Here is a 22,996-nt window from a genome sequence, read left to right as displayed (position 1 = left end):
TAAGGCCATAGTCACAAAAACAGCATGGTACTTATATAAAAATTGGCACATAGACCAATGAAACAGAATAGAGAACCTAGACATAAACCCAAATACTTATAGGCAACTGATCTTTGACAAAGCAAACAAAAACATAAAGTGGGGAAAGGATACTCTATTCAAAACAAATGGTGCTGGGAAAATTGGCTAGCCACATTTAGGAGAATAAAATTGAATCCTTATCTCCCACCTTACACAAAAATCAACTCAAGATGGATCAAGGACTTAAATCTAAGACCAGGAACTATAAAATCTCTAGAAGATAGCATCAGAAAAACCCTCTAGACATTGGCTTAGGCAAGGATTTCATGATCAAGAACCCAAAAGCAAATGCAATAAAAACAAAGATAAATAAAAGCAACAGTCAGCAGAGTGAAAGACAGCCCACAGCTTGAGGGGAAAATCTTCACAATCTATACATCTGACAAAAAAAGTAATATCCAGAATCTACAGATAACTAAAATAAATTAGCAAGAAAAAAACAAACAATCCTATCAAAAAGTGTGTTAAGGACATGAATAGATAATTCTCAAAAGAAGATAGACAAATGACCAACAAGCATATGAAAAAATGCTCAATATCACTAATGACTAGGGAAGTGCACATCAAAACCACAATGCAACACCACCTTACTCCTACAAGAATGGCCATAATCCAAAAAGTAACAAAAATATAGATATGGGTATGGACACAGTGATCAGGGAACACATCTACACTGTTTATGGGAGTGTAAACTAGTACAGCCACTATGGAAAGCAGTGTGGAGATACCTTAAAGAACTAAAAGTAGAACTACCATTTGATCCAGCAATCCTGGATATCTACCCAGAGAAAAATAAGTCATTACAAAAAAAGATACTTGCACACATGTTTATAGCAATACAATTTGCAATTGCAAAAATGTGGAACTAACACAAATGCCCATCAATCAATGAGTGTATAAGAAACTGTGATATATATGATGGGATATTGCTCAACCATAAAAAGGAATAAATTAATGGCATTCATACCAACCTGGATGAGATTGGAGACTATTATTCTAAGTGAAGTAACTCAGGAATGGAAAACTAAACATCACATGTTCTCACTCATAAGTGGGAGCTAAGCTATGAGGAGACAAAGGTATAACAATGACACAATGGACTTTGGGGACTCAGGGGGAAAGGATGGGAAGGGATTAAGGGATAAAATACTATAATTGAGTCCAGTGTATATACTGCTCGGGTAATGGGTGCACCAAAATCTCACAAATCACCACTAAATAACTTATTCATGCAACCAAACACCATCTGTTCCCCAATAACCTAAGAAAATATAAAAAATTTTAAAAAGACAATAACCCCATTAAAAATGCACAAAGGACATGGAGAGACACTTTTCAAAAGAAGACATACATTGGACAACAAGTATATCAAAAAACAATATCACCGATCATTAGAGAAATGCAAATCAAAACTACAAAGTAATACCATCTCACACCCATCAGAATGTCAATTATTTAAAAGTCAAAAAATAACAGGGGCTGGCAAGGTCGTGGAGAAAAAGGAAGACTTTCCCACTGTTGGTGGGAGTATAAGTTAGTTCAACCATTGTGGAAAACAGCGTGGCAATTCCTCAATACATAATAACAAAACTACCATTTAACCCAGCAATCCCATTACTAGGTATGTAATCAAAGGCACATAAATCACTCTGTCGCAAAGACACATGCACACATATATTCTTTACAGCACTAATCACAATACCAAAGACATAGAATCAACCTAAATGCCCATCAGTGGTAGACTGGATAAAGAAAATGTAGTACATATATATCCTGGAATATTATGCACCCATAGAAAGGATGAAATCATGCCCTTTGCAACAACATGGCCGCAGGAGAAGGCCATTATTCTAAGCAAACTAACACAGGAATAGAAAACCGAATACTACGTGTTCTCACTTAAAGCCTAAACACTGAGTACACATAGTCACAAAGAACGGAACAACAGTCACTGGGGCCTACTTGAGGGTGATGTGCGGAAGAAGGGTGAGGATCAAAAATCTACCTATCAGGTACCATGCTTATTACCAGGGTGGTGAAATAATCTGTAAACCAAGCCCCCATGACATGCAATTTGCCTGTATAACATACCTGCACATGTATTCCTGAACCTAAAAGTTAGAAAGAAAAAAACTATAAAACATAAAAAGAACATCAATTCATTTGAAATATGCAGAAAATGAATATTTTTGAAAAATTTAAAATATGTATTTTATAGTTGGAAAAATGTCAGTGTGTAAATATGACCTTTTTCAGCACCTGCTCATGAAAGAAAAGTTCACAGCCTTATCAAGCAAGAATATAATGACATTAACATTTACTCTGCTAGCAAATCATGTGCAGAAGTAAAATATATTTTAATAAAATGTCATTTTGTGTTATACTTTGATTGCTTCTGTTTTGATTAAACTCCAAACAAAGCAACGTTTTGTGGGTCAATAAAAGTGACTCAAAAAAATAAATATTAGTGATGGAAGTCGTACTTGGTCTGGGAAACGTCTGCTGTTCCATCACGTATTACAACTATATTTGATTTTCCACACAGAAAATGTTTGCACCTGTCGTTAGCATTTTTTTCCAGCACATGTTCTTGGCTTATCATTAACACTCCCTGTTTTCTCTGCTAAACAACACTTCACACTGTGCTGCTATACGTGTCAGAAGAAGATTATGTAGCCATTTATCACTGTTCTGGCAGTGCTTATGAACCTTCACGCAGGTATTCCAGTGAAAAGGCACTAGAATGGACTGTTTGCACTTTGTGTTGTCAATCAGTTATACAATTAAATCAGGCAGAAAAAATAATTTGAGTTGCATACTGAGAAAATACACTTTCAAGAATACACTGGCAGCAATGGCTACATTTTACTGCCACAGTATATCTGATTAAAATTTAGAGCCATTTGAAACACATGATCTTCATACAATTGCTTTGACATCATCAATTAAGCTTGAGCCGTGCCACCTAGCTCAAATTTTATTTTTTGCTCACTGCCTAGTGTCTTTTAAGAATTGAACAGGGCCATATCTCTTGCATTAGGTGACGAAGAATGTAATCTGTCTTTCACATCTTGGATATAATCCAGTCTCCTTAGCAAACAACTTGGGCCTGATTGATCCAGCTTTCCTGTCAGGGCCCAGTTTTCCTGGGCAAGATGGCCTGCTTAAGATGAGATTCATTTAATTTTGTTGAAATATTAGACCAGGCATTCATTTATCTGATGGTGTAGTAAACTGTGCACTTCTCTGTGCTAGTGAAAACTATGTCTATGAAACCATTTCTCAGCAGACTACATTATTAGACTGGAAGATTCTAAATATGAAATATGTTACTTTCTCTTAATGGAGGTCAAATAAGAAAACTCTGCCATGGTGAGGTTATAGATGGCCTATCATGGCATTTCTACTCTCAAGTTGTTGGATAAAAAATTCTACAGAAATTGAGCTACTAAAATTGCCCAATATTTGTACTTTAAATAAGTGAGAGATTTGCATCAAAATCAAACATTTGGCTACTGCTCTCTCTTTTTTAGTTTAACCCCCTAAACTACCATCAAATGAAAGAGACAATGCAAAGTTAGTAGGGGAAAGGGAGCAGGGAATTTCGCTAGTATGCATTTAGATTTATTTATTGCTTTTACATAATCCAAATAATCAAAGTCCCATGTGTTTTAATTGTCGAAGCTTTGGAATCAGATTGCTTGGGTTTACACCTTGGCTTTGTGTGATATTGGTTAATTTATTTAACCTCTCTGTGACTCAGTTTCCTCATCTGTAAAAATGAGGATTAATAGTGCCTGCTTTCCTGTCTGAACTAATGTATATAAAGCACCTAAAACAATGCCTGTTCCAGAGTATGTGCTTTGTGGGAGTTAGCTATTAGCTATTATTAACTAGTCTTAGTAAATGATAAAATCTAATTAATAAAAGTTAACTCTGATTTTTTTAAACACACACACACTTGCCATTCTAGGAAGTTTCTTTTGCTTGTTGTGCTTTTTCTATTGATCTCATTTATTTAATTGTTCGATATTTCCCCTGACCTCTTTCCTGCTCTCAGATTGAGATTGTCCAGAAAACAAAACTCCTATTTCAGCAGGTATTTTATAGCTACCTCTGAGCATGTTAAAGAAGAATGAGAGCATTTGTAACATCCTGTCCTTAACTCATTAACTTGGGTCCATGCTGAAAGCTCCAAGTGGAATTTGGAAGCACTTTGATGTTCAATTTTAGCAGCTGTCTTCTTCTTAAAGCCTTTCAGTCTTAACTATACAGCAGAAACAGGAAGCAGAAAAAGCAGACATTTCCTAGTTGACAAAATGTGTGAGTTAGAATCCTGTATTTTTCCAAACTGTAAATGTATGTCGTATTTTTTTGCCACCACACCAATCCTGAAAAAGTTCCTTATCTGAAAAAGAATATTTTTATTATCCCTATAATTCTAAGATGTCTTAATCAAAAACCTTTATGCTAGATGTTTCAAATCCAGGCCCCAGATAGCATAAATAAATTTCATTTCTATTCATACCATTTTAATTTAACAAAATACTTTTTATTTTATTATAATTACTTAATTTTGAACTGAATTCTGAATGCACAATTTAATTACTACCAAATGTGTTTTGTGCTTTAGAGAAAATAATAGAGAATTTTGACCTGCTTTAGGAAAATAAGAAGTCAAAACTGAGAACCTCTCAAGGCTTTTCCGATAGTAGCAGTTTATTTTCCTTAAGTGGCATCTCTATTGTATCACAAAGTCATTTACTGACATAGGAATTTGGGTGTGTTCTCATTGCTTGTAGACATTTTCTCTTTCTCATTCCAAGAAAGGAGACAAACTTCGGTATTCTGAGTTCTGAGCAACATTTTTCAGAGAATGGTAATTTTTAACTGATTTTGTGTTGCCATGGAAGAAAAATTGTAGGATGCAAGATAGTGAAAAAACCTGAAACTGAAGCTTTGCTGAGAAGAGCAGATATATTATTGTAAAACGTGTATAACCAAAGACTTAAAAGAACAAAATTCTGAAACTCTGAGATGACCGAGACACAGTTTCTGCTCTCAAATAGCTCACCAGTCTGTTAGAGTAACCTGTAAAACTAGGCAATGCCAATGTTAAGCAATGTAATGGAGGTATGGAGAATGTACCCTAATTTGGCAGTTAACCTGGACTGGGGGTAACAAGGAAGGCTTTTGGGAGAGGTGATGCTTGAGAGGTTTTGTTTTTGTTGTTGTTTTGGTTTTGTTTGTTTGCTTGTTTGTTTTTGAGACAAGGTCTTATTCTGTTGCCCAGGCTGGAGTGCAGTGGTGCAATCATAGTTCAGTATAACCTCAAACCCCTGGGCTCACCCAATCTCCCCACCTCAGCCTCCTGAGTAGCTAGGACTACAGGCACATTCCATCATGCTCAGCTAATTTTTTTAATTTTAATTTTTTGTAGAGACAGGGCCCCACTACATTGATCTCAAACTGCTGGCTTCACACAATCCTCCTGCCTTAGCCTCTCAAAGCATTAGGATTACAGGTGTCAGTCACCATGCCTGGCTAACCTGTGATTGTCTATGTAGGAGATATCCAGGCAGAGAAGGGCATTCAAGAAAGTAGGAATAGCATGTGCAAATGCACAGAGGCAAGAGAGAGCATGGCATCTTCAATGAACTGCAAATAATTCTAAATGATTGGAGCATAGGCTGCAGTGGGGTAAGGTACCTAGGGACCGTAGTGGGGTACCCTAGGTGGGGTAGTGATTGAAAAGACATTAAAATATTTTTAGTAGAGAAAAGATGTGATAATATTTACATATTTTTAAGAAAGATTGTTCTGATTGTACTGTGTTAAAAGGATTATAGGGGGCCGGGCGCGGTGGCTCAAGCCTGTAATCCCAGCACTTTGGGAGGCCGAGACGGGCGGATCACGAGGTCAGGAGATCGAGACCATCCTGGCTAACACGGTGAAACCCCGTCTCTACTAAAAAATACAAAAAAACTAGCCGGGCGAGTTGGGCGGGCGCCTGTAGTCCCAGCTACTCGGGAGGCTGAGGCAGGAGAATGGCGTGAACCCGGGGCGGAGCTTGTAGTGAGCTGAGATCCGGCCACTGCACTCCAGCCTGGGCGACAGAGCGAGACTCCGTCTCAAAAAAAAAAAAAAAAAAAAAAAAAAAAGATTATAGGGAACTAAAAGTGAAGGCAAGCAAAGCAGACCAGTTAGCAAGCTATTCTAGGGGTCCAGCTGAGTGATGATAATCTGGCTTGGAGCCAGAGAGTTAGGATAGAAATAGGGAGATACATTCAAGAGAAATTTCAGAAGTAGAAATCACAAGGATGGTTACTAAAATTGATACAGGGTAGTGAAAGATACAAGAATGATGGGATGATTCCTAGGTTTCTGGTTCTGGTCAATAGGTTGGCTTCATGTGTGTGTCATTTATCAAGAATAAGGAGTACTGAAGGAAGAGAAAATGAGAGTAGGAAGCTGTGAGATGTTGCTTTCAATTTTGGATGAGTTAAGTGTGAGTGCTCCCCAGGGACATTTAAGTGACGACGTTCCATATGCAGTAAAATATGAGTCCTGAGCAAAGAGATGATACTTGAAGCCATGGGAGAGGATGCAATTACCCCAGGAGAGTGTGTAGATTGAGAAGAGGGCGTAGGAAAGAACAGATATGAAGAGATCTAGCATTATGTATCATTTTCACCCTCCCAATTCCTTGTTTATAGAGTGGGCTGATTTCTGGATTTGTAGGTTAGCCATGGCGTTTAAAATTATCTTGGGAAAATGGACTTTTGAAACACTGGTTCTGGTGTAGGCCTGTTACTTACCTAGTGAGTGACCATATAGGGATTTCAGAAAACTTTCACACATGGTGTCCTATTGTATATTAATAGATAGTAGTTCCAAGAGACTTAAACACATAACCCTTCACATTGAAATACACATAAAATTTAAATTAAAAGCATAAACTCAATATAGAAAAATTAAAATGTATGTTTTTACAATGATAAAATTAATGAGACTTATCTTTAATATATGTTAAATATAGAAAGTATTAGCAAAATGTGTCTATCAATGGATGAGTGGATAAGATAACATGGTATATATGTACAGTGGAATACTATTTGGCCTTAAAACAGAGGAAATTTTGCCATTTTCAACAACATGTATGAACCTGGAGGACATTATGCTAAGTGAAATGAACCAGGCACAGAAAGACGAATATTGCATGATTCCACTTATATGTGGAATCGAAAGAAGTCAAACTCATAGAAGTAAAAGATAGAATGGTGGCTGCCAGGGCCTCAGGAGGTGGGTGAGGGGGAATGGAGACATTTGGTGAGAGGATACAAAATTTCAGTTAGATAGGAGGCCTAAGTTCTTGAGATCTAATGCACAGAATGGCGACAACTGTATTAATAACATAATGAATATTTCAAAATTGCTAAGAGAATAGATCTTAAATGCTAGCACCATGATATGGTTTGGCTGTGTCCCCACAGAGATAATTGAATCATGGGGGCAGTTTCCCTCATCCTGTTCTCCTGATAACGAGTTAGTTCTCACGAGATCCGATAGTTTTGTAAGGGGATTCCCTGTTCACTGGCACTCATTCATTCTCCTTCCTGCAGCCCTGTAAAGAAGGACGTGTTTGCTTCCCCTTTCACCACGATTGTGAGTTTCCTGAGGCCTCCCCAGTCATGCTAAACTGTGAGTCGGTTAAGCCTCTTTCCTTTATAATTACCCAGTCTTGCGTAGTATCTTTGCAGCAACATGAGAATGGACTAATACATACCACAAAAGAAAAGTTAAGATGAGGTGACAAATATAGGAATCAGTTTGATTTCAACATTGTATAATGTGTACACATATCAAAACATCACACTGTACCCCATAAGTATATATAATCATTTGTCAATTAAATATTTTCTAATTAACAAAATAAAAATCACTTCAAATCCTACCTTGAGTTTACTACTTTAATATGTTTCCTATAAGCCTCATTTCCATCAAGTATTTTTTCTTTGCTTATATGTATGTGAAGAAATATACTAATAACTTTTTTTATTCTGATTTTTTGCATTTAACATTAAAGTATGTACATTGTCATTTTGATTAGCTTTCTTTAATTTACTTAGGGGGACTAATTTGGAAAACAGCACTTACGGACTGTAAAAACTTTTTTCCAGGAACAAAAAGACAAGAGCTTGGTGCTAATATATTACAATGGATCTAGAAATATTTTTCATATCACCAAAGGAAACTGCAACTGGGAGCAAAGAATACTCAGTATTGGCTACTTTCATGTCACATAATGACCCTTATCTGCATGTGAGACGGTGTCCATATAGATTAAGGCAAGGGAGAAGGGGATTGTAAATGGCTTTTGAGTAGTAAATATTCAGTGTCTGTCATATTAGCTCACATGATCTCATAGGCCTTCACTAAAAAAGTGTTTAAGATTTTAAAATCCTGGGCCATTGCATTGTCATCTTTATTTATGAACTGTAAACCTGTCACTTTGGAGCATTTTCAATGGAAACTTCTCACACCTTCAATAAGTTACCCTTCAGTGACTGTTTTTGTTATCACTTTATTTTGAAAATTATTTGGAGATAAGGTCTACCATTAAATTTTTTCTGTGGTGGGTGCGTTACTTAAAATTAAAGGGTTTAATGCAGTTTATCGCAGTTGGTTTAACTCATCATAGATTGACTCCCTACCAAATGACAAGAACTGTGCAGATCAATCTAGAAATTTACTGTCTAATGCCATTGAGGAGTGCCAAATAACATATTTTCCAAGTAATATAGAGACCACATATCTTCTAACCTCATTCCACTCACTGAAAATGATGGTTGATGGTTCTAATAATAAAAATTTTCAGGGGTAGACCGCTGAAGTTTAGCAACTCCCTAGATTTGGCAGCAGACAGGAAACTGAGAGAGGCACACATTACACTTGAGTTACTTAATTGAAACCTTGATCCTCCTCCTCCCCCTTCTCCTCCTTTTCCTTTTTCATCCTTCCTCTACACTCGCCTCTTTATGCTTCATATTCTCTCTAGAGACCTTGGTTCCAGTGCCTTACTCTCATGTAAAAGTTTGGGAAACTCAAATTTATTTATTAGAACATTATTACTCCAAACACATTTGAGAACATCAAGTTTCTCCCCCAAAATGATAATTCTATTACTTCAAAAATGAACAAGAGAGAAGGAGAGGCGAAGGGAAGAGAGAGAGAGAGAGAGAGAGAGAGAGAGAGAGAGAGAATGAGAATGCCCGAACATATAGTGGATTAGAATAATCATTTATTTGGAGGAAAAATGTAAAGCAATGTAATTAAACCCTGAACAATATTTACTGACAGTTTTGTTATATAAATATTTGAAAATAGAGCTGAGATACCTATTTGGGATTGACAATAGTTCTAAAGGTGAGAATATATAGACTAATAACATAAATTTCACAACTTGCTGTGTTGTGACATTAATGATACATTTCTAAATGGGAACAACTATCAACCACTGATAAACAGTCACCAATGAAGAAACCCAATTTATTCAGAGATGTGTAAAGCTGGACACACTTCATTCATAGATTTTCTATTTTTAGATTCTTGACACATTAAATTTTTCTGAGAAAAAATGTATATTCATTTATTCATACTCATTTTTGAACTAACATTTAAGATTCACAATATGCTAGATATTTTATATTATTTTTTGATTACTTAATGGAAATATAGCACCATTATGAAGCAAGTATTATTATCCCTATTTTACAAATAAGGAAATAAACTCAGGAGGTGAATGTGTTCAAAGATACATAGCTAAGAAAGTTAAAGAGAGCAGATTCAAGCCTAAGTCTGTCTGACTTCAAAATCTCTCTTCTTCCCACTATATATAGATCCCTATGATTTTATGTTAATGAAATCTAAAATCCCACTTAAAATGGTATAATGAAGAAATTAAGAAAATCACCACTGCTAGTGATATAATTTTTCTAATCACTAAATTTTTTTTTCAGCTCTTCTTGTAGAACAATATACAATATGATTCTTGGGATTGGTTGAACATATCTGCCTTATTTTAACTCAAATTTATTTAAGATATATGTTTTATAGTATTCTGCTACTGGAAATATTACAATACTGTAATAAAATATATCATTTATTAAGTAAAATAATAAGGAACATGAGTAAAATATTTTGCCTGTATTATGCCAGCAGGTATGCTACACACTGGCAACACACACAGGCTTACAATGAAACCAGAGCATCTATGTCACCAGGATAAATTTAAGAATGGTTTAACATTTAAAAAACTATTATAGTTTATTACATTAATAGATGAAAGGAGTGAAAAGCATGATCAGTGCTGAGCCCATAATAGGCAATCAATAAATAGATGCAGTAAAAGCTTTGGTCAAAATTCTAGACCCATTCATGATAAAAGCTCCTTGGCAAACTAGAAATAGAAGTCAACTCCCTTAACTTAATAAAACCTATAACAAACATACACCTAATGGTGAACTGTTTTAACCTTTCCTGTTTCACAGTCAGGAAAATTAGAAGTATGTCTAGTATCACCACTTCTGTTTAGCATTGTATTGGAGGTCCTTGGCAGTTCAGTAAGACAAGATAAAGAATTTAAATGCATAGGATTGAAAAGGAAAAATAAAACTGTCATTGATCACAGACTATACAATTATCAACATAGAAAACTGAAAAGAATTATGGATAAATTATTAGTAAGAGAGTTTAGCAAGGTTATTAGCTACAGGATCAACATATAACATTAATTTTGTTCCTATACATCAACAGCAAATTATTATAAAAGAAAAGTTTAAGAAACAGTACATGAGGCCAGGTGCAGTGGCTCACACCTGTAATCTCAGCACTTTGGGAAGCTGCAGCGGGCAGATCATGAGGTCAGGAGATCGAGACCATCCTGGCTAACACGGTGAAACTACGTCTCTACTAAAAATACAATAAATTAGCTGGGCATGGTGGCGGGCACCTGTAGTCCCAGCTACTCGGGAGGCTGAGGCAGGAGAATGGTGTGAACCCAGGAGGTGGAGCTTGCAGTGAGCTGAGATCGCGCCACTGCACTCCAGCCTGGGGGACAGAGTGAGACTCCATCTCAAAAACAAAATAAGAAAACAAAAAACAAAAAAACAAAAATAAAGAAGGGAGGAGAAGAAAGAGAAGAAGAAAGAAAGAAAGAAGAAGAGAAGAAAGAAAGAAGAAAGAAAGAAAGAAAGAAAGAAAGAAGAGAAAGAAGAAAGAAGAGAAAGAAAGAAGAGAAAGAAAGAAAGAAGAAAGAAGATAAGAAAGAAAGAAAGAAGAAGAAGAAAGAGAAGAAGAAAGAAAGAAAAAAAGGAAAGAAAAGAAAGAGGAAGAAGGAAGGAAGAAGGAAGGAAGGAAGGAAGGAAGGAAGAAAGTATATGATGCGTCTTGGAATACATAAAGATGGTCAAGACTTTTTAATTAGTCAGGGTAATGTTGGCTATGCTGTGGTAACACTTAATCCCTGAAATATACATGTTGTAACACAACACCAATTTATTTCTTGCTCTAGTTACAGTTAAGTGAGTCAGGTGGCTCTCTGGCACAGCTATCCTTCAAGAGCTGACTCAAGATTCCTGGAAGCTTCCAAACTGTGGCAATGCCATCTGGACTACCCTAGTTAGAAAGGAGAAAAAGGAATGCAAGAGGTGAACTGGCTCTTAACTGCCCAACTACCCAAACTTATCTTCAAAGCAGAATGGGAAATACATATCTGAACATGGAAATTTGGTGGACATTATCAGTGTCTGCCAAAAAGTATAATATTATTTTGAAAACATGGTAAAAAATGAATAAAAGGGGTGATATACCCTCCCATTCATGGATGGGAAAGTGCATAGTATTGAATGCAATTCCACTCAAACTGGCAACAAGGATTTGCATGTGTATGTGTGTGGAACTTGACAAAATGATTCCGAAATGTATATGAAAGAGCAAAGGGCCAAGCATAACTAAAAAAGTGAGGCAGAAAGGCTGACTCTACCAGGTATCAAAACGTGTTCCAAAGTTCCAGTAATTAAAATAACATCTTATTAGTGTAGGAATGGACAAAATAGCAATAACATTGAATATAGTTCAGAAACAGATTTCATATATAGAATTAATAATTGATAATGGTAATATTTCAGATTGGTATGAAAAAGATGATCTCAAAAAATGGCATGAGGAAAATTGGATGTTCATATATGAAAATTATGGTAGATTTCTCTCACATAAATCCCCCAAGTAAATTTCAGGTCTGTTAAAGAGCTAAAGGTTTTTTTTTTTTTTTAAAAAAACCTATAAAGGTATTGTATTAATCAGGGTTCTATAAAGTAACAGAACTATTGGTATATATGTATATGTATATGAACGGGAGTTTATTAGGAAAATTGATTCACACGATCACAAGGTGAAATTCCACAATAGGCCACCTGCAAGCTGAGGAGCAAGGAACCCAGTTGGAGTCCCAAAACCTCAAAAGCAGGAAGCCGACAGTGCAGCCTTTGGTCTGTGGCCAAAAGGCCCGAGAGCCGCAAATCACCGGTGTAAGTGCAAGAGCCCAAAAGCTGAAGAACTTGGAATCTGATGTTCCAGGCAGGAAGCATCCAGCACAGGAGAAAGATGAAGGCCAGAAGACTCAGCAAGTCTCCTCATTCCACTGTCTTCTGCCTGCTTTATTCTAGCCATGCTGGCAGCTGATTAGATGGTGCCCACTTAGATTGAGGGTGGGTCTGCCACTCCCAGTCCGCTGACTCAAATGTTAGTCTCCTTTGGCAACACTCTCACAGACACACCCAGGAAGAATACTTTGCATCCTTCAATCCGATCAAATTGACACTCAATATTAACCATCACAGGTGTTTTAGCAACATAAGGGACATGTTTTCCTACTAATGAATTGAGAAAGGCTCTTCTAAACAAGATGCAAAGTCCAGAGCCATAAAAGAAAATATTAAGTGAATTGTCTACATCAAAATTTAAAATTTCTAGATAACGAATCACACCATGAAAGTTAAAATCTAGAATGAAAAAAGATTTGCAATATGTGTAATGATGTATTAATATGAAAATATAAAAAGAATTTTTTTCAAGTTATAATAGTGGCAAGGGCATAAACTTAGAAATCATAGAAGAGGTAACTCAAAATTGGCCGTGAATATATGCTTCGATGTATAAGGAGGGAAATGCATAGTATAACAATATGATACCATATTTTTTAGTTTATTAGATTGGCAGACATTTAAAAAGTAATACCTAGTATCAATGAGTGGAAATCAGCTTTTGTAAAGTACCATTTGGCAGTCTATCAAAATGTAAAGTGTACATCCCCTTTAAACCAGTAATTCAACCACTAAGACTCTATCTACCAGAGATATGCATGTGAACAGAGATATACGTATGAGATATTTGTTGAATCATTACTTACAAGAACAATAAAACTGAAAACAACCTAAATATTCATTAATCATTGTTGGATAAATAGATTTCATACCGTGGAACGCTATGCAGCAATAAATAAGAGGGAAGAACATTCCTATGTGCTTTTATTTTATGATGTCTAAGATATAGTTGTTGAAATAAGCCAGTTACAGAACTATGATGTAAGCCAACTTATGTCTTTAGAAAACATTTAAAAAGATCCTATACCCTTATACTCAGTGTATGTGTGTGTGTGTGTGTGTGTGTGTTTGTATACACATGCATATGTGGAGAAAAATATCTGAAAGAACACACCAAACAACAGTTTTACATTTGGGGAGAAGTTATATTATAAATAGTGGTAAAGGGATATTTCAAAAAATGTAGAAAATTCAAAAGTAGAAAGAAAAAAGACTGTTCATAAGTTCCCTCAATTCACAGCTAACTATCATTACCCTTCTGTGTACACACACATACATATATGCACATCGATGTCTCTAGCTCTCTTTTACACAATGTGGGATTCCACATACATGCTACTTTCATAACATGCTTTTTGGTTTAATCATACATTGTGGATTTTTTTCCATGACATTAATTGCCTATTTTATCTATTTAACAATAATTTATAGTGCATACTAGATTCCAGGCACTTTCTCAAATACCATATGTATACATAAATCTGAATTCTTTCAATGCTTTTTAAAGGTATTATTGTTACTGCTGTAAAAGCATTATCATTTGTGTATGTGGCATCAACATGAATCATTCAGACAAGTATTTTGATATATGAAGGAGAAATAAGGAGAGAGTGCTATCACTGTAATGGCACTGAGATAATTTTCAGAGGACCTTCCATTCACAAGTTGAGGCCTTTCTAGAGAATACCTGGAAAATGTTCTTTGAATCTGGACTGCAACATGAAGAGAGAAGCAAGTTAATGACTCTTTATAAAACTCTATTCAAATATACAGCACATTTCTGTTATACATCCAAGCAATTTTTTAACCAGAAATAGAATTACCAGTCAAGTAGCTCTGACACAAGCTTCCTTTAATTAGACCTCCCATGCTGGTAGCTACTGCAACTGCTTGGATCTTTTTTTTTTTTTTTTTTTTTGACAAGTCCCATTTGCCACAGAGATTTGTAGTATTTCCATTTCAGCCTGTATAGCACTAATCACACTATTAGAATATGGACAAAAAGCCTGTTAATAAATATAGTGATGGAATCCATAACAGATGCTTTTCTCACAATAAAATATTGAATTTCACATACCTCTTAAATTTCCTGTGTCTCATGACCAAATTTCAGGTATTTGTAAAACTTGTTTGATAAAGTGTCACGTGGAGATAATGATGGGCCATTTCTCTTGGGATTAAATCTGAATATTTAGACTTCATTGCCTCTTTGAATGTACTCTTATAGATGTCACTTTTCAGCTTGCAGGTTTAAGTATCTAAAACCACTAACACCAAGTAATGAGAAGGACTCTAGTCTGATTATATTAGAAAATCTCGGTTCAAGTTCACTAAAAATTCTCCAGCACAGCTGCTGTTACAGTCATGGTGGAGAGAAGAGTGACCTGGTAATTAGAAAACCTGGCTCCTAATCCTGGCTCTGTCCTTAATCATGCAAACAGTAATGCTATCTTTTCTTGAGTTCTATTCTACATGCCAGGTACTTTGCTGAGTGCTTCACATGGATTTTGATGTATTCACTCTTACAAACATTCTATGAAGTAGGTACTATCATTATTCCTGTTTAACAAAAAAGGAAACTGATAACTATAAAGATTGAAATGATTTGCTAAGAGTTACAGCTAACAGTCCAGCACCACACCCATGAGTGCCCACGCATGTGGACAAGGGGCCTGGGGATCGACCCACCAGCTCAATGCCATCAGTGTCCACCCACACCTTTCAGAAACCTGAGGATAAGCCAGTCCAACCTTCTGGTGCCTATGCACATCAGCTGAGATCCTGGAGATCAACCAGCCACACCTGCCACAGCCTGCATCCATGTGCACCATTAGGAGCCTAAGGACAGGCCAGCCCTGCCTGGCACCACTTCCTCCAGTGCCCATATAGGTCGTTGGGGGTTCTGGGGATTGGATTGCCTCACCTGCTGCCAATGGCATCCAGACACTCCTCCTGGGGGTCTGAGGACATGCCCACCTGGCCTGCTACCACCACCATTGCCAGCACCTACTTGCATAAACCACCTGGTAACCTGGGGATTGGCGCACCCAGTTTTCAGCTGCCACTGCTGATGTCTGTGCATACCACCTGAAGGGCCAAGAGCTGACCTGCCACAGTTACTGCCACCACCATTGTCGATGCTACACACACCATCCAGGGACCTGAAGACACACTTGACTTACTGTTACCACTCCACTGCTGGCACATGAATAAGATACCTGGAGGCCCAAGGATCAACCTGCATCGACCCACTACTACCAGATCTCACATATGCCTCCATGGGGACCCAACAACTGGCATGTTTGGCCCACTGCTGCCACCAGTAGGGCCCAAGGATCAGCCTATCTGGCATCCCTGTCTCCAGTAAGGCCTTACCACAGCCTCCACTAACAGTTTCAGCCTAAGCCACTGAAGAACTCACAGACACCATTTAACACTGATTACAGTCAAATAAATAATCCAGAGACTACAGAAAAACATGCACCCGGAATCAATGGAAAATCACCCAATCCAACCAGAACTATAGTACATCTGCAAGAAACAGTTTTTACCTACAAAATCCTATCCATAAAAGAAGTGACTGCTACATCAGACATAAAATATCAACATAAAAGCACAAGAAAAAGGAAAAAAAAAAAAAAACAAGTAACTGTGACATCTCCAAAGAACATAATAATTCTCTAGCAATAGATTCCACTGAAAAAGAAATCCATAAAATGCCTGAAAAAATGCAAAATGATATTAGAGAAGCTCAGTGAGATGCAAAAGAACACAGATAAACAATACAAAGAAATCAGAAAAAATGATGGTTTCCAGCTTCATCCATGTCCCTGAAAAGGACATAAACTCATCCTTTTTTATGACTGCATAGTATTCCATGGTATGTATGTGCCATATTTTCTTTACCCAGTCTATCATTGATGGGCACTTGAGTTGGTTCCAAGTCTTTGCTATTGTGAATAGTGCTGCAATAAACGTACATGTGCATGTGTCTTTATAGTAGAATGATTTATAATCCTTTGGGTATATACCCAGTAATGGGATTGCTGGATCAAATGGTATTTCTGGTTCTAGATCCTTGAGGAATCGCCACACTGTCTTCCACAATGGTTGAACTAATTTACACTCCCACCAACAGTGTAAAAGTGTCCCTATTTCTCCACATCCTCTCTAGCATCTGTTGTTTCCTGACCATCATTCTCAGCAAACTAACACAGGAACAGAAAACCAACACCATATGTTCTCACTCATAAGTGGGAGTTGAACAATGAGAACACATGGACACAGGGAGGGGAACATCACACACTGAGGCCCGTCAGTGGGAGGCTAAGGGAGGGATAGCATTAAGAAAAATACCTAATGTAGATGATGGGTTGATGGGTGCAGCAAACCACCATGACACATGTATTTACGTAACAAACCTGCACGTTCTGCACATGTATCCCAGAACTTAAAGTATAATAAAACAAAAGAAAACAAACAAACAAACAAACAAATGCTAGCAAGGACGTGGAGTAAAGGAAACACTCGTATACTGTTGGTGGAAATGCAAATTAGTACAACCACTATGGAGAACAATTTGGAGGTTCCTCAAAAAAGTAAAAATAGAGCTACCATATGATTCAGCAATCCCACTGCTGGGCATATATCCAAAAACATGGTAATCAGTATATTGAAGAGATATCTGTACTCCCATGTTTATTTTAGCACTATTCACAATAGCCATGATATGGAGTCAACCTAAGTGTCCATCAGCAGATAAATGGAAAAAGAAAATGTGGTACACAACGGAATATTATTCAGCCATAAAAAGAATGAAATCCTGTCATTTGCAGCAACATGGATGGAACTGAAGTCATTACGTTAACTGAAATTAGCCAGACACAGAAAGACAAACATCATATGTTCTCACTTACTTATGAAATCTAAAATGAAAACATTGAACTCATGGACATAGAGAGTAGAAGGATGGTTACCAGAGGCTGGGAAGGGTAGTGGGGGTATGGGGAGGAGGCGGGGACAAAAAATAGAATGAATAAGACCTAGTATTTGATAGCACAACAGGGTGACTAGAGTCAATAATAATTTATTTTTATTTTTTAAAAATTTGGACATAGGAGTTTAATTACCTGCTAGACCATCAGATGGAAATATGTAGTAAATTGATGGGAAAAAGGTTTATATACTTAGGAGAGCGGCAGGCATTTTTAGACCACTTGAAACTTAGACATTCACCAGATTGGACAATTTTTGGCATTTAAAATAAATCTTTTTGCCACAAAAAAACACAAAGCAATGTATTAAAACTGGTTTAGAGAATTGCCCAAATGATTTTTGCAACATGATTTAAATTTTTTTTCATGTTCCATTAAATGTCAAATTCTCTTCGGCAAATCTATCCAAATACTACATTTTCATTTTACAACTTAATTTATATTTTATAGTAGAGTGTCCTAAACTGATGTTCATCAGGATACCTTCCTCTAAGCCCTAATCGTTTCTATCTTCCATTTAAAATGTATAAGTATCTTTTAATTAAGTTGTTATTCTCAAAGATATTCTGGAGAAATGATTAGGAATTAAACACCTATAAATTCTTCTTCACTTCTGTTATAGTGTAGCAATTTATTATCTAACCCATAGTGGTCTATCAGTTGAGTAGGTTTAGTTTCTAGTTCTCTTCGGACACAGCTGACTATAACTCATAAAGCAACAGCTGGCTACAGCTGCTCCATTTCTTTATTAACAACTGTAACTGAGACTGATCAACATTCTTTCATCTATACATTTGGACAAGATTTCGCCTCCAACGAAGGTCTTCTGTCTCCTGAACCTGCTTCACCAATTTTGCTTTTTCTTCATTAAATTCTTGTTTAGGAAGATTCTAATTCACAGACTCATTTTGAAGAACACTACATGACACAGAATCAAGAGACTGAGATTCACTCACATGGATATTCTTGAAGGTGTTTTTCAAATATGTGCTTTTTTCAAATGCACTTGTCTATGTGTTTAAATTTTATTGAAATTCCAAACAGTTTTCCTCTGTGGAGGATGTTGGTTTCTCTGAGAAGTTCTTATTGTTTTCTTCATTCTCTACTTTAAGATGTTTTATCACATTGTAGCAGGAATTAAATGAAGAACTTGTTTTCCTTAATCTTTCTTTAAGTGTTGCACTCATAGGTTGTTTTCATGAACTAGTTGTATGGGGAGATGATGGATTCACAAAGGCCTGTGGTACTAGGCCAAACCACAGCTGAGTCTGACTGATTTTCCATCTTGAAAATGAATATTGGTTTACCTCTCTGCTATACCCAGCGTGAGCAGAAAGCACATGTAGTTGCGGCCATAAATCTATCCTGTGCCCAAGGCGGGGCCATGCGAGAGAGCTATAGTCAATAATAATTTAATTGTACATTTAAAAATAACTCAAAGATTATAATTGGATTGTTTGTAAACAAAGAATAAATGCCTGAGGGGAAGGATACCCCATTCTCCATTATGCAATTATTATGCATTGCATGCCCATATCAAAACACCTCATATTCTCCATAAATATATACATCTACTAAGTACCTACCAAAATTTTGAAAAAAAGCAATCCCATTTAAAATAGCTACAAAAAGGTACCTGCGAATAAACGTAACTAAGGAGTTGAAAGCCCTCTCCAAGGAAAACTAAAAAAAAAACTCTAATGAAACAAAGTGAAGGGGATGCAAACTAATGGAAAGACATTCCAGGCTCATAGATCAGAAGAATTAACATCATTAAAATAAGAAGACTGCCCAAAGCAGATTCCGTGCAATCCTTATCAAAATTCAAATCTAACTGATGCCTGATGATCAGAGGTAACATTCTTCACAGAAATACAAATAACAATCCTCAAATCCATATGGAAACACAAAAGACCCTCAATAGGCAAAGCAATCCTGAACAGAAGAACAAAGCTGGAGGCATCATACTGCCTGACTTCAAAATATACTGTATCAAGCTATAGCAACCAAAACATCACGGCATTGATAGAAAAAGACACATAGACTAATGGAAAAGAACAGGAAAGCCAGAAATAAAACCATATATTTACAGCCAACTGATTTTTTGACAAAGGTGCCAAAAAATATACATAGGGAAAAGGATATCTTCCACAATAAATGGTGCTGGTGTTTTACTGTCCCTTCTGTATGGAGCTTTGGACCTGAACCTTTTATGACCCTTCCTAATCAGTATAAATGTAAATTTGCCTAGTATACAAATGCGTTCACAGACATACACATATAGATATGCATGAATAATAAGAGAGACCATCGATCAGCATGTTTCACGTTGGCCACTTGTGAACGGTGATTTCATCCAAAAGAACATACGTTTTAAACATCTGAGTAGTTTAAGTTGGAAAAAAATGATGAAAGGAAAAAAAGAAAACCGGCTAAGTGTCCTCCAAAGAGCAGTATCTGATGACCACACGTTGTAAACAGCCTGACTTCAACAGTGAGTGATAGGGGACATGTAACAAATCCTGGCAGAACCCAAGAAATTCAGTGTGTCCACATGCAGACAGGAGTATAGTATGTACCAATGTTTCTACGATTTTGGATAAATCTTTCTGTCCCCAGTTAGTTGTAAAAATACTTTTTAAAAACAATTTTAGCCTTTGAAGAGTAATTTTCTAGTCCCTTCTGTGCTTTGAAATGTTAGGGATCAAGTTTAGGGGCAAGTTCCCTGTTGGGAGTTCCTTGTTTTCAGGATTTGAACATGTGCACGACTTGCACCACATACTGCCAGCAGGTGGGGCACTTCCTCATGCGCTTGCTACACTTGCTGCAGGTGATCATGTGCCTGCACTCAAGCAGGTAGAGGCATTTTCAGAGGTTCTAATAAATGACATTTCCCAGAAGTGTGTATTTAAACATTTTGTGTGCAAGTGTCAGAAATCCAGTGGTGTTTTCTGTACATTAAAGCAGGGGATTCGATTATAAGGATACGAGAGTGTATCACAAACCCCCAGGTCAGGAATGAGACTGGACCTCCAGTGTCATTAGAGTTAGAAAGCGCTCAGAAACCAATTCTAGGTTCTCCTGGCAGTTCTGTGTCTCTCATCACTGTTTTTTTCTTTACAAACAGATATTCTCTGCTCTACTGTCCACCTAGTGGAAAATATGGCTGCCTATAGCTAAAGAGGTTTCATAGTACAGATCAACCATGCAGAAAATTTAAAACTCATTATGGATCTCAATTTCAAAGTGGGTCAGGGGCTTGTCCCCACCCTAGGTCGAGTCTACTGTGGCCAGAGGAACAGGGTTATGCAGGTGATGCATGGCAATGAGTCAGGCATTGTCATGTGCTGAGGACACAGGGATGAATGGCAGGGTCCCTGCACTCAAGTTGTTCACTGTCTAGAAGACAGAAACAAAATCAGAAAACTTAGAATCCAACGAAGTAAGTACTTTATGAACAGTACTGTGGGTTCCACAGAGGGAAAAAGTAGTTTTGCCAAAGTATTAGCAGTCGAAGTAACACTACATCTGTATTTTAAAGGCAGAATATAAATTTGTTGGAAGAAAAGGGGTGTGGTAGTAGCACGGAGAGGTTAGGGCAGGGGTCCCCAACCACTGGATCACAGACCTGTACCTGTCCGCAGCCTGTTAGAAACTGGGCAGCACAACAGGAGGCGAGTGGCGGGCAAGCAAGCATTAGTGCCTGAGCTCTGCCACCTGTCAGACGAGCAGCTGCATTAGATTCACATAGGAGCACAAACCCTGTTGTGAACTGGCATGTGTGGGATCTAGGTTGTGCACTCCTTATGAGAATCTAACTGATCCCTAATGATCAGAGGTGAAACAGTTTCATCCTGAAACCATCCCTGCCCTGCTTCCCATCTGTGGAAAAGTTGTCTTCCACAAAACTGGTCCTTGGTGCCAAAATGGTTGGGGACCGCTGAGTTCGGGCATTTTAGAAAAAGAAATGATACGTGCAGTGGGCCAGAGTCTGAGGATAGCGGGAAGTTCAATGTGATTGAAGAATAGAGTGAGAGGTGAGAAGGGAGGTAGAATGACAGGAGATGAAGCAAGAGAAGAGTATTTTTTATTTTGGGGAGGTGAACTCGTATGTATACTGAAGAGGTCAGATTGTATTTTATAGGCAACAGTTTTAAAGGACTGACATGATCAGGACTCCTATATGTATTTAATTTTTAGGTGAAACTCTGCCACTGGTAGGGCAGGTAGATACAGTTCATTATGATGAGAAAGAATAGAATCTTACTATTTACTAGTTCACAAACATTTTTTGGTGTGTACCAATTCAGAGGTGTAATCCAAGCCTTTCCAAATATGACCTTGGGCATCATTCTATCTCTTGGCACTTCAGTTTCCTCATCAATGTCTTCGTCTATAAAATGAAGGATAATTACTTACAGGTTATTATGAGATTAACAGAAGAGAGCCTGTTACATAGTAGGCACTATGAGTGTTACCTGTAATTTTTTTCCTATCCTCTGAGCTATGCTCAGGGTCCCAAGCTCTGCCTTGTCACAGCCACATATGGTTCAGGCTGGGGATACCTACTTAAGGGCTTCACTCTTACGTATCTGTGGTGTGTTACTATGCTAATGACCCCCTTCCCATAATGCATAAGCAGAAGAAGGAACCAATGTGGTTATTTCTACCTCAATAGGTATTGGAGTAGACGGAAGAGCCTGGTGTCGGGATGACTCATTAGAACAGTCTGCAAGAGAATGATAACAGTGGTTGTGGGAATAAAGAGGAGGTGGCTGTGATCAGGAAGATATTCTGAGATAAAAAATCAGTAAGATTGTGTGCCCAATGAATGCGGAAATTGAGGAAAAGTGATGAATTATAATTTACCATGTGTGTAAGTAAGATTAATAGATCTTTTGACTCTACTGGATCAACTATTTTGATTTTTAAAAATCCTCCGGATTTCGATTGGTTTATTCATTTGTTCCATTGGTAGCATGGGTTAGACAAAAATAACTGGTGGGATCTCCATTCAGCCCTTCAAGAAGAATAGGAAAAGAAAAATTAGCCAGGTGTGATGGTGTGTGCCTGTTTTTCCAGCTACTCAGGAGGCTGAGGGGAGGATTGCTTGGCCTAATATTTCAAGGATGCAGTGAGCTATGATTGTGCCACTGAACTTAGGGACATGGCGAGACCCTGTCTCTAAAAAAAAAAAAATACATAAATTTAAAAACACAATAGATCTACTGCCCCATCACTGACAATTGCTGAAGGCAA

General features: G+C 37.3%; 1 pseudogene; it reads right to left on the bottom strand.

Annotated features, from left to right (window-relative positions):
- Positions 1-18,239: 18,239 nt before the first annotated feature.
- LOC117096112 lies at positions 18,240-19,021 on the bottom strand (annotated as a pseudogene).
- Between the last annotated feature and the right edge of the window lie 3,975 nt (positions 19,022-22,996).

Source organism: Trachypithecus francoisi, unplaced genomic scaffold, assembly GCF_009764315.1.
Source record: "Trachypithecus francoisi isolate TF-2019V2 unplaced genomic scaffold, Tfra_2.0 Contig01451, whole genome shotgun sequence".
Classification (NCBI taxonomy): domain Eukaryota; kingdom Metazoa; phylum Chordata; class Mammalia; order Primates; family Cercopithecidae; genus Trachypithecus; species Trachypithecus francoisi.
The sequence above is the reverse complement of the archived record's forward strand: the minus strand, read 5'-3'. Positions and strand labels throughout refer to the sequence as shown.